The sequence below is a fragment of the Bos javanicus genome, chromosome 10 (genome assembly GCF_032452875.1).
Source record: "Bos javanicus breed banteng chromosome 10, ARS-OSU_banteng_1.0, whole genome shotgun sequence".
Lineage (NCBI taxonomy): Eukaryota > Metazoa > Chordata > Mammalia > Artiodactyla > Bovidae > Bos > Bos javanicus.
Window position 1 is genome coordinate 38,745,011 of NC_083877.1, and position 11,346 is coordinate 38,756,356.

Consider the following 11,346-nt stretch of genomic DNA (forward strand, 5'->3'; position numbering starts at 1 on the left):
GGATGGGGAACACGTGTATACCTGTGGCAGATCCATTTCGATATTTGGCAAAACCAATACAATATTGCAAAGTTTAAAAATAAAATAAAGAAAAAAGCCATATAGTATGCAGTTAAGGACTAACAGGGAAGAAGAAAAGAAAGGTAGTCTATTCAATAAGGAATTTACAAGTTAAAGGCAAGTGTGCAAGTTCAAGCAGTATGTTGAGAAATGTTGCGATTTTCAATAAAGGAAATATATTGTGTAATTGTTTATGGACAGAAGAGATGAATAGAAGTGATAAAGATGTTAGAGTGACTATTGGAAGAAAAAGGTGATGGAATGATAGGTAAAGCTTAAAGGGTTGTATTTGATAAAAACAAGGAACACTTTACAAACCACATTGCACAAGAAAATGCAATTAAGACCTGGGACGATTCAATAAAAGAACCAGGAAATTTAGTAATTTACCTTGAATGCTGTAATTTCTTTTTTAAATAGGAGACAGTGTTGTCTGTTGAATGTCAAGAATGAACATGGGTTTGTGTGCTAAAAGAGAGTCAAGTATTAAAACAATTGCTGTGGGAAGTAAAATAGAATTTCAAAAATGATGAAATTATATCTTAATATTTCAAATAGATTGTACAAAAAGCATATAACATTTATCACAGATCAGGGGAAGTAGATTTTGTTTAGTGCTCTCTCATAATCACTTTTAATAATGTATTAATAACAGCATTTTACATAATGCCATAGATATTTGAATTTACTAATATATTTGATTAAATATAACATTATCATAGAAATTCAACCTTGCTTATTTTTTATAAATGTGATGAGTTTAATTACATGATTACATTTAAAGAATGAAAGGCCTCAAAGACATTACATGATTCTGCAGTAACTATTTCCTCTTGAGTTAGGACTCTGTTTGACAGTGACTTATTGAAATATTTTTTAAATGAGAAAGTTAATAAAATTACTAGATGAGTCTCACATTTAGAATATCATAGTAAAAAATTCTGCTCTGAGGAAGGCTACATGAGGGAAATGCTGTCAATATTTATATATTTATTTAATTAAAAATTAATACAACAATTTGCTTTAAAGTACTTAAATGTAAATAATCCCTTGCATCCCTTTATAAATATGTTTGTAATTGTAAAGCAAAACAATCTCTCTTATAAATTTTTTTTCTGATTTATGTTGAAAAAGAGACAGACTAGGGGAACTGAGTTCATTTTTAAAGATAATTGTGTCTTTCTGATCACAATTTAAGTTTTAAAACTCAGTGTTAAAGGAATACTACTTAGCAATATAAATGAATGAAATATTGATACATGAGACAGTTTGGATGAACCTCAAAAATATTATGTGAAAATAAAAAAGAACCCATATTGTATTATTTCATTTGTTTGGTATGTCCAAAATAGAGAAATATATATGAAACAGAAAGTAGACTTGTTGCCTGGGGCTAAGCATGGGGACAGAAATGTAGATGTGGATTTGCTTTCACTGTTGAGTATGTGATACTAAAATGATTATGTTTTGTGGTATAAACAACTCAAAGAAAATCTTTTCTACAGGAACAGAGCTGTAGGGACTGGGAAATTTTTGCTGGTCTTTTTATATATTTTCAATGTTAAGAAGTTCAAAAGATAGTTGATACACATTTGATGGAATAATGGAAGCTTTGTGATTTAGTTGGATCTCCTGTATGGAGATATTTGCTTCTGCTTTTAAATATAAAGTCAGTGGACTCAGATTGAATTGCACATATTCAAGAGTATCTAAATTTCCATTTTATTTCATTTTGTGATTGTTAAAGTAGTAGAAAATTTCAGATGGGCATATTTTCTGTAGTTCTTACACAAATTTTTCTGAAACTTGGGCAAAGATTGGAAAGATTCCTAGTTCACAGAGCCACTATCATTTGTATGAGTGGTTACCATAAGCAGATTTTTCATCAGTTTTCCACATTGTCCTACATTGTTTAACAGGAATTAAAATGCTTATATTTTAAATTTCTTGACTAATCATTTCTATCATCTCCTGAATATAGTTCATGTAGTTTAACAAATTGCTGACATCTTTAGTCATTGTGTTTTATTGGCTAAAGGATTTTTTACAACTTGAATTTTCTGTGAACGTAAAAAGTTTGTTTCCAAAACCCACTTGAAAACTTGTCAAGCCAGAGACACTCCTCTTAGAGACCCTTAATCTGATTCACATATGGGAGAGTAACTGCTTAATTAATTAGTTAACTTATTAATGTTCATTCAGAGGAAGATTTCTCAAATTCTTGAATTGTTGCAGTACTTAAATACTTTGAATACTTTCACTTCAAGCAATAAGCCCTTATTGAATATTTTTATGTGCTTATTACTGTGTGAGACTGGGGAGTTGGGAGGAGTGGAAGGAATAAGGCAGCAGGAGTTATAAGGAGAAATAGGGGTGTGATGGCATGTGTCATGAGCTGATCTTGGATTTTGGAATTAATCTTGATTTGAATTCTGTTTCTGCTAGCTTCTGACTCTGTTGTGGTACTACAAGCAACTTATTTGCCATAAATTTTAATAAAAAGCTTAATAAAATCCACCTTTCAGATTAGTAGTGGACATAATGCATGTGAGTGTCTGGCATGTGGTTATGAGAATGATACCAATGTTCTAAAGTTGAATTATGCTGATGGTTGCACAATTCTGTAAATTCATTAAAAATCATTGAGTTGCTTACTTAAAACTAGTGAATTTATGGTATATAAATTGTATCTCTATAAACTGTTTGAAAAAACTAGGTGGAAGGGAATCCATATGGCATATATCATGCTTACGATTGAAATGAATGAGTGAAATATTAGGCATTGGCAGACTGGAATCATATTTGTTCAAAGGATGAGTCATGCAGAGCACCAACACAGAACTTCTTTTCACCACTTTTGAGGTAGTTAAACAAGTACTCTCCAGCAGGGTATAAGTATACAAATGTAAGTTTACACCTTACACTGGCTTAGTATGGCTGTCATTCTTGCTATCAGAAGTTTGCATATAGGCCATATTTTTCTTTAGGAATAGAATTGAGTGAGTTAACCTTTAATTGAGGAGAAATTCATTACAGATTCTGCTTTAATTGTCACAGAGGTGACTTTGTTCCATATATAAGCTTTCCACAGGAGTTCAAATACCCAAGAATGAAGATAAGCCAATAATGGATGAGTTGCTAAACTGACTCCTTATTTAAAGATAACTGTAATTTTCTCAGAGCCATTACCATTCTTAAAATTCGATAGGAAAAAAAGATAAGTGGGGAATGAAGAATACAGTGATACCCAAGAATTTATGGATTTGTTGGTTACTGCTAGTTAATATTAACCTTCAAAACATGTTATCACAGTCGACTGGCATACATTCCAAATTTTACACGTGGCAATTGCCATCATTTTGCCCAAAATATATTTGAGAGAGAACAAAAAATATGTATTTCTACTTTGGGTTAAATTGTGGATTCTGATAACTGTTTTGATGCTGAAAGTCAAATGTGGTCCTGACTCACCTCATTTATCCTCCCCACCTGCCTGTCTGGGTGTTATACTTTCTCACATGGCATGGAATCCCCTCCACTAAAATTATTGTTATGAATTCGTCAACACAATATTATCATTATGTCAGCAAAATTCTTTGAAAAATGCATGTATGTTATGTTAGTGAAACAGTTCTCTAGCCTTTGTTACTTAGTGTGTCTCCATGTACTGGTTTTAAAGAAACAAGTAGTTGTCATCTTGAAAGTTATATATATTGTAGTCTTGGGAGTTAAATATTTTGTTGAGTAGGAGGGCGTTTCTAGGCAACAGTATTGGGGGAAAAAAGGATGACCAGTGCTGGTGGAATTCCTCTGTGCAGACTATGGTACTAAAGAAAATTCTAGAAAGAGAAGTAGGATTCTAGAATGAGGAGAATATTTGAGAGTCTGTGCTAGATTATTAGAAATATTATTGCAAAATATGTGAGTGATGTTGAAGTACATATGCTTATTGTGAAAAATAATCTAAGTCAAGGTTATAAAATAGCAACAATCCATATCAATCTGAGAAGAAATGAAAATTTGAGTAGTTTTTCCCCTAATTTAAATAGAAACAATTTATTAGTCTTGTAGGAATTAGAATTGAGCCCATTAAAAAACATCATCTACGCTGATGATTTACTTAAATTATCTCAAAGAAAATGGACTTATGAAACAACTGAATCTGCATAAAGAATAAACTTTTCAACTTAGTTACTTAAATATATTACTTAAGAACCCCATTCCAATGGTCAGCTTACAATAATATTTAGAATATTTTTGCATGTTATTAATCCTTGGTAAAAAGCAGAAACTATTATGTTAAAAGTCAGATGTTCTCCAAGTGTCATGCCAAGTTTCTCTTATACTAGAGTCTGCTGATTGATTAATAATATATGTCTTAAGTTTTTTCAGTGAAAAGTCATGTATATATTTTTTGTTTTATGTAGTAGAATTATATTGTCTTAATTTTTTTATTATAATAATCAAGCCAATTTTCTTTGGTGGGAATATATTGATTCTCTTCAGAATTATTTCTGCATCTAAAATGTGCTCACCTTCCATATAATGAGACTATAAATAAGGCTTCCAAACTGTCATAGAAGTTTTCTTCCACATATCAGTTCATAGTTTCTTCTAAACTGACATTAAGACACAGTACTTCAATTACTTGTCAAATAATCCAATTAAGAATTAACTACTATCCTACAGTTGTCAAGGGTTGTTTTAAAATACTTAACAAATATTACTAACTCTTGATTGCTCAAGTTATGCTTTTTAATTTTTCTATTTTTCCCAACAGTCACATAGTACTTATGATATATCAGATATTATTTTAAGCATAATCATTACCCCTATTTTACAAGGGAAAATGAAAGCACTTATGTAGCACTCAAGTCCATACATGATTAAACTAGTCTAGTTCAAGTACATGTGAATTAACCTCAATCTTAAAATACATTAAGTATGATCATCAGTAAACTCAGTATATTTACTATAATATACATCTCTATCTCTATTGATATAGTTTTAGATTCAAAGAAAATGGACTTTATAGACAAATGTTTTATGTGTTATCTACTTTTATGGACAGTTGACCTACAGAATGTACATGTGAATGATGTTTCCATGTATTTTGCAAAACCATATTTCGAAAAATCATTCAACTTTTATCAGCTGACGTGAATTTTGGCATAAATAAAAATTTTGTAAAGTTTTGGCATGAATCTGTTAAATAGTTGCTCAAGAAATATTAGTGGAAGCTTAGGCTGCTAGGTATTAGATATGTATGACTTAATATAAAAGTCCTCACTCTTTGTACTTGAGGGCTCTTTTAAAATGTTTGTCATGCTTGGGCCAATCTTTCCACAATTAGTCCTAAGGAAAAATTGACTTACAGATATCAACAGATGTAAAGGCAAAGTCTCCATAAGGGAAAGAGATTGAGAAATATTGGATTCAGTAAAATTTAGAGGTTTGCTTTTTTCCTTTACTCTTTTTCACTAATTTTTTAACAAAAGGATCTCTCATAGCCTTATATGTGTAGCAATGTTTGGCTTTCAAAAGAGTGATACATTATGTAGTATATCCCAAACTACCCTTTGACCAAAGAATCCTTTTTATCTGTGTGTATGTATGTGTACACATGTGTCTGTCTGTGTCTTCTAGGAGGGATAATTGATATTTTAATAATAGACAAAACTCATTCGGTACTCAGTCGCTTCAGTTGTGTCCAACTCTTTGCAATCCTGTGGACAGTAGCCCTCCAGCCTCCTCTGTCCATGGGATTTGTCAGGTAAGAATACTGGAGTAGGTTGCTTTGCCCTTCTCTAGGGGATCTTCCTGATGGAGGGATCAACCTCGTGTCTCTTATGTCTCCTGCATTGAGGGGCAGCTTCTTTACCGCTAGTGCCTCCTGGGAAGCTCAAACAAAACTCATTAGCTATTTATAATTTAAACTCCATAGGAAAGTAGATTAAGTAACTTTTAAAAAGTTTATTTTGTTGATACTAATCATTGAACAAATACAGATATTTTGGGCAGTTTTTCAAGTAGATTTAGGCTAAAATGTGAACACATGGAATGGTATTGTAGTAGCTCACAATATATGCCAAAGACTCACTCCTTGACCAAACTTTAGTCAGGTTCCTTTGAGCTTTCGTCTCTGCTAGGTCTCAGTCTTGGCCCCATCCTTCTTTGACCTGCCTAGGCCAGTTTTAGCAAGATCCTGAGAAGTTAGTTTAGCTGTAATTCTCCCACTCTTTTTATATAGTTCCCCTTGATATCTGATCAAGTTCCTCATCCCCCACACTTAGTACCTATGTTCTTGGTCTGTTTTTAGCAAGAATCCTGTTAGGCCATTTTAGCAAGAATCTTCTTATATTTGATGACTTATCTTTAGCAATTTTCCATTCACTGACCCCCTTCTCTGTTCATCGGCTATAAATCCCCAGCTGTCCTGCCTATATTCAGAGTTGAACCCCACCTCTTTCCCCTATTGCAATACCCATCTTGAAATTGTCTTTAGTTAAGTCTTCCTTTACCTTTTCTGTCCTTTATTGTGCCTATCTTTGCATGAAATTTTCCTTTCATATCTGCAATATTTTTTAAGAGACCTCTAGTCCTTCCCCTTCTGTTTTTTTCCTCTGTTTCTTTGCATTGTTTGTTGAAGAAGGCCTTCTCTTCTCTCCTTGCTGTTCTCTGGAACTCTGCATTCAGTTGGATATACTTTTCCCTTTTTTTCTTTGCTTTTCACTTCTTTTCTATTCTCAGCTATTTGTAAAGGCCTCCTTAGGCAACCACTTTGTCTTCTTACATTTCTTTTTCTTTGGTATGCTTTTGTTCACTGCCTCCTGTGCAATATTATGAACCTCTATCCATATCTCTTCAGGCACTTCGTTTACCAGCTCTAATCCCTTAAATCTATTCATCACCTCACTGTATAATCATCAGTCAGTTCAGTCCCTCAGTCCTGTCTGACTTTTTGCGACCCCATGGACTGCAGTGTGCCAGGCTTCCCTGTCCACCACCAACTCCTAGAGCTTGCTCAAACACATGTCCATCGAGTCGGTGATGCCATCCAACCGTCTCGTCTTCTGTCGTACCCTTCTCCTCCCGCCTTCAATCTTTCCCAGAATCAGGGTGTTTTCTAAGAAGTCAGTTCTTCACATCAGGTGGCCAAAACATTGGAGCTTCAGTTTCAGTATTAGTCCTTTCAGTGATTTCCTTTAGGATTGACTGGTTTGATCTCCTTGCAGTCCAAGTCTTTTCCAACATCACAGTTCAAAAGCATCAATTCTTCAGAGCTCAGCTTTCTTTATAGCCCAACTCTCACACCCATACATGACTACTGGAAAAACCATAGCTTTGACTAGATGGACCTTTGTTGGTAAAGTAATGTCTCTGCTTTTTAATATGCGGTCTAGATTTGTCATAGCTTTTCTTCCAAGGAGCAATAGGGGATTTGATTTAGGTCATACATGACTGGCCTAGTGGTTTCCCTGCTTTCTTTCGTTTAAGCCTGAATTTTGCTATATGGAGCTGATGATCTGAGCCACACCCAGGTCTTGTTTTAGCTGACTGTATAGAACTTCTCCATCTTTGGCTACAAAGAATGTAATCAGTCTGATTTGGTATTGACCATTTGGTGATGTCCATGTGTTTACTATGACCAATGCATTCTCTTGGCAGAATTCTATTAGCCTCTGCCCTGCTTTATTTTGTATTCCAAGGCCAAACTTGTCTGTAACTCCAGGTATCTCTTGACTTTCTACTTTTTCATTCCAATCCCCTCTGATGACTAGGACATCTTTTTTGGTGTCCATTCTAGGAGGTCTTGTGGGTTTTCATAGAACTGATCAACTTCAGCTTCTTTGGCATCAGTGGTTGGGGAATATACTTGGATTACTTTGAGCTTTCACTAGTCTCTAGGTCCTATATTCAGCACTTTTTGTTATTCAATTGCTAAATAATGTCTGACTCTTTGCAACCCCATGACTGCAGCACACCAGGCTTCCCTGTCCTTCACTATCTCAGAGTTTGCTCAGAACTCATGTCCATTGTGTCAGTGATGCCATCCAAACATCTCACTCTCTGTTTCCCTCTTCTCCTTCTTCCCTCACCTTTCCCAGCATCAGGGTCTTTTCCACTGAGTTGGCTCTTCACATCAGGTAGTCAAAGTACTGGAGCTTCAGCATCAGTCCTTCCAATTTATAGTCAGGGTTGATTTCCTTTAGGATTGACTGGTTTGATCTCCTTGCTATCCAAGGGACTCTCAGGAGTCTTCTCCAGCACCACAGTTCAAAAGCATCAATTCTTTGGTGCTCAACCTTTTTTTAATGATCCAACTCTCTATGTGTATACTCTCAAGCAAAAGTCACAACAATATTATGTAATTAGTACCATTATTATCATCTCCATTTTGTTACACAGCAATAGTGAGCAGTTTCCAATGTCTTTATCCAATACCAGGAGGAGCATGATTCTAGAGAATTTAATGGAATGGTTGTTTCAAGTCAAACAATAAGAAATGAATTTGCAGAACCTGGAATTTGAGAGGAAATTTGACACAGTAGTAATGAGACCTTGGCAGTATTTATGTGTTTGGTTATTTTCCCCCTTAAGGAACCTATGACAGTCTGCTAAAGCCATGTGAAAAGCAGGCTCTTTGAATTGAATGCATGTATTCAAATGATGTGGTTCTTGTTTTTCATTATAGAAGCACACACTTATTGTTTCATGTAGGGAAAAACTACAAAGTCCATTACAATAGGGTATGAAACTTTAATGAATTTCTGAGAAGGAAGAAAGGGAATTTGAGGGAGCAGGTGGTGTTTCCACCTCTTTTTAATTCTGTTTAAAAGAATAGACACAATAGTGGGTGAACAACTATACAGGTATAATTGAAGCAAATGATTTAATTTTCTAAATGAGACTGATGAAATAAACATGAAAAGTGCTGTTATAGAATGAAAATGAAATTTCTGAAAGAAGATTTGGTGGACTGATTAATTAGATAATTTAATTAAGTTAAATTTTTAAGAAAGGAGAGATAAAATTCTAGCTAAAACTACAAAACTGTGTATTGAAAATACATACATATGTATGTATGTGTGTATATATGTATATATGTATGTGTGTGTGTGTGTGTATATATATATATATATATATGTATGTATGCTAATGCTAGGTCGCTTCAGTCATGTCCGACTCTGTGCCACTCCATAGACGGTAGCCCACCAGGCTCCGTCATCTCTGGGATTCTCCAGGCAAGAATACTGGAGTGGGTTGCCATTTCCTTCTCCAATGCATGAAAGAGAAAAGTGAAAGTGGAGTCGCTCAGTCGTGTCTGACTCTTAGAAACCCCATGGACTGCAGCCTACCAGACTCCTCTGTCCATGGATTTTCCAGGCAAGAATACTGGAGTGGGGTGCCATTGCCTTCTCCGAATGTATATATATATACTCACATATATAGATATTTGATTCCCCGTTTCCAAACTCATCAACTCACCCCAGATCTCGTTAGTCACTCATGAAGATTCACTCCACCATAGGTTCTGGGATTACGCCTTCTCCTAGTTAGAAGGAATGAAATAAGTTCTGGACTAGTAGCTCCAAACTTCTAAATTAGCTTGATTTGCCTAATACAATCTCTCCTTTTATCTCAATTCCAAAATGGGCCCTTCCTTATCAAATCTTGTACCCCATTTTCAGTATTTAGACTATTTTTGCTTTCTTATACCATAACCAGTTCCTAAACTCCAGTTTCTGTTTCCAGTGGTCAGTCTTTCTGTGGATACCTTTGCCTACTCTAAAGACGAATACAAAATAAAAATAGGAGGCTTAATTCTCCTAGAGTAAACAAGGGAAGAGATTTCCTTTCATGCCCTTTACTAAGAACATTTGCATTACATTTTTTAAAATTATAAGTTCTTTCTTTGGGTCTTTGAAATGTTTGCAGATCTTTTAAAAACGAAAAAGCTGGTTCAGAAAGGTCTTTCTGAAGGACTTGGGAGCCATAGCTTTGAAACATAAACTTCAAGGGAGATAGAACCCCCCAGTTTTGTAAGGATTCTGCCTTCTACAGATACTTGGCTCAAAGTTGCAAAATAACTACTTTCTGTCATAAATATAGGGACAGTGTATTTTTTCTTGTTTAAAATCAATTAACACAGTTAGTCACTCCAATTATCAACTACGTGTAATAAATGGATGCTGTCAATACCTCTTAATTGAAGACTAGTTATTGTTTATCTTGACACACATGTATATGAGTTGAACTTGTTTGACTATTTGAAGAGTGGAATTTCTTTCTGTAACTACAATCTCTTGGTGGATTGCCTGTGATGCATGTTATATTCTGGTTTAATGCTTATTCAATAATACAATTGTTTTCTATCTCTGTTGAGAGGTTTTCTGGTTTGAAAGAAATTTTTTTTGCCTTTAGTTATGTTTTCCCAACACAATTTCCTGCTTCTATAATCTGCTGATGCTCCAACTGTTCACTTAGGCTCCTTGATGTCACCTACTCTAATCTAAATTATTGCTTCACTTCCAATTTGATCATTCAGCCCTAGTTTTGAAGAATGGAAATATATTTGACATAGTATGAAACAACTTATAGGAAGATGCATTTTGTTGTTCCTAAGTGACAGCCCCTAACGAAAATAACAAGAAAACTGATAATGAATGATATTTATGGCCTCATATATCTGCATACCAGTGAATGAAAAAAATTAAGAAAAAGAAAGCAAATTCTATTTCACATGTACCATTGCAATTTAGTATAATTACATCAATGGTGGTGATGTAAATTCTATTCTAAGGAAATTTTTAATAAAGGGAATTTATTTTTGTAAATCTTCAGCATGGAAGTAGAATCCCAATGGAAGAGAATTAGTGCTACCAAAGGAAAACAAGAGTAATGGAATTACAGACAAATACTACAGATTGCTCAGTGAGATCCATGATACTGAAACCAATGAGAAATGTGTCCTTCTGTGTGTCTGTGTGATGGAGTGGCAGCTGGGACTGATGGGGAGTACATTTAGAAATATAAAGAGTATCTAAGGAAGCCAGTGGACTGTATAAGGAGTTCTTTGAAGATCTAATTATTTTTTAAAAAATTGAAAAAAAATTCTAAATAACATTTAGGAAAGATACAGTAGAAAGTACCTAGTGAAAAATTCTAAATGGTAGTAAAAACATATTTGGATCATCTCAGGAAAGACACAGCTTAAAACTAGTTGAGGCTTGAGTTGAAAAAGATAACTTAGCAATGAAATGATTATATTCAATTCTACAAAAG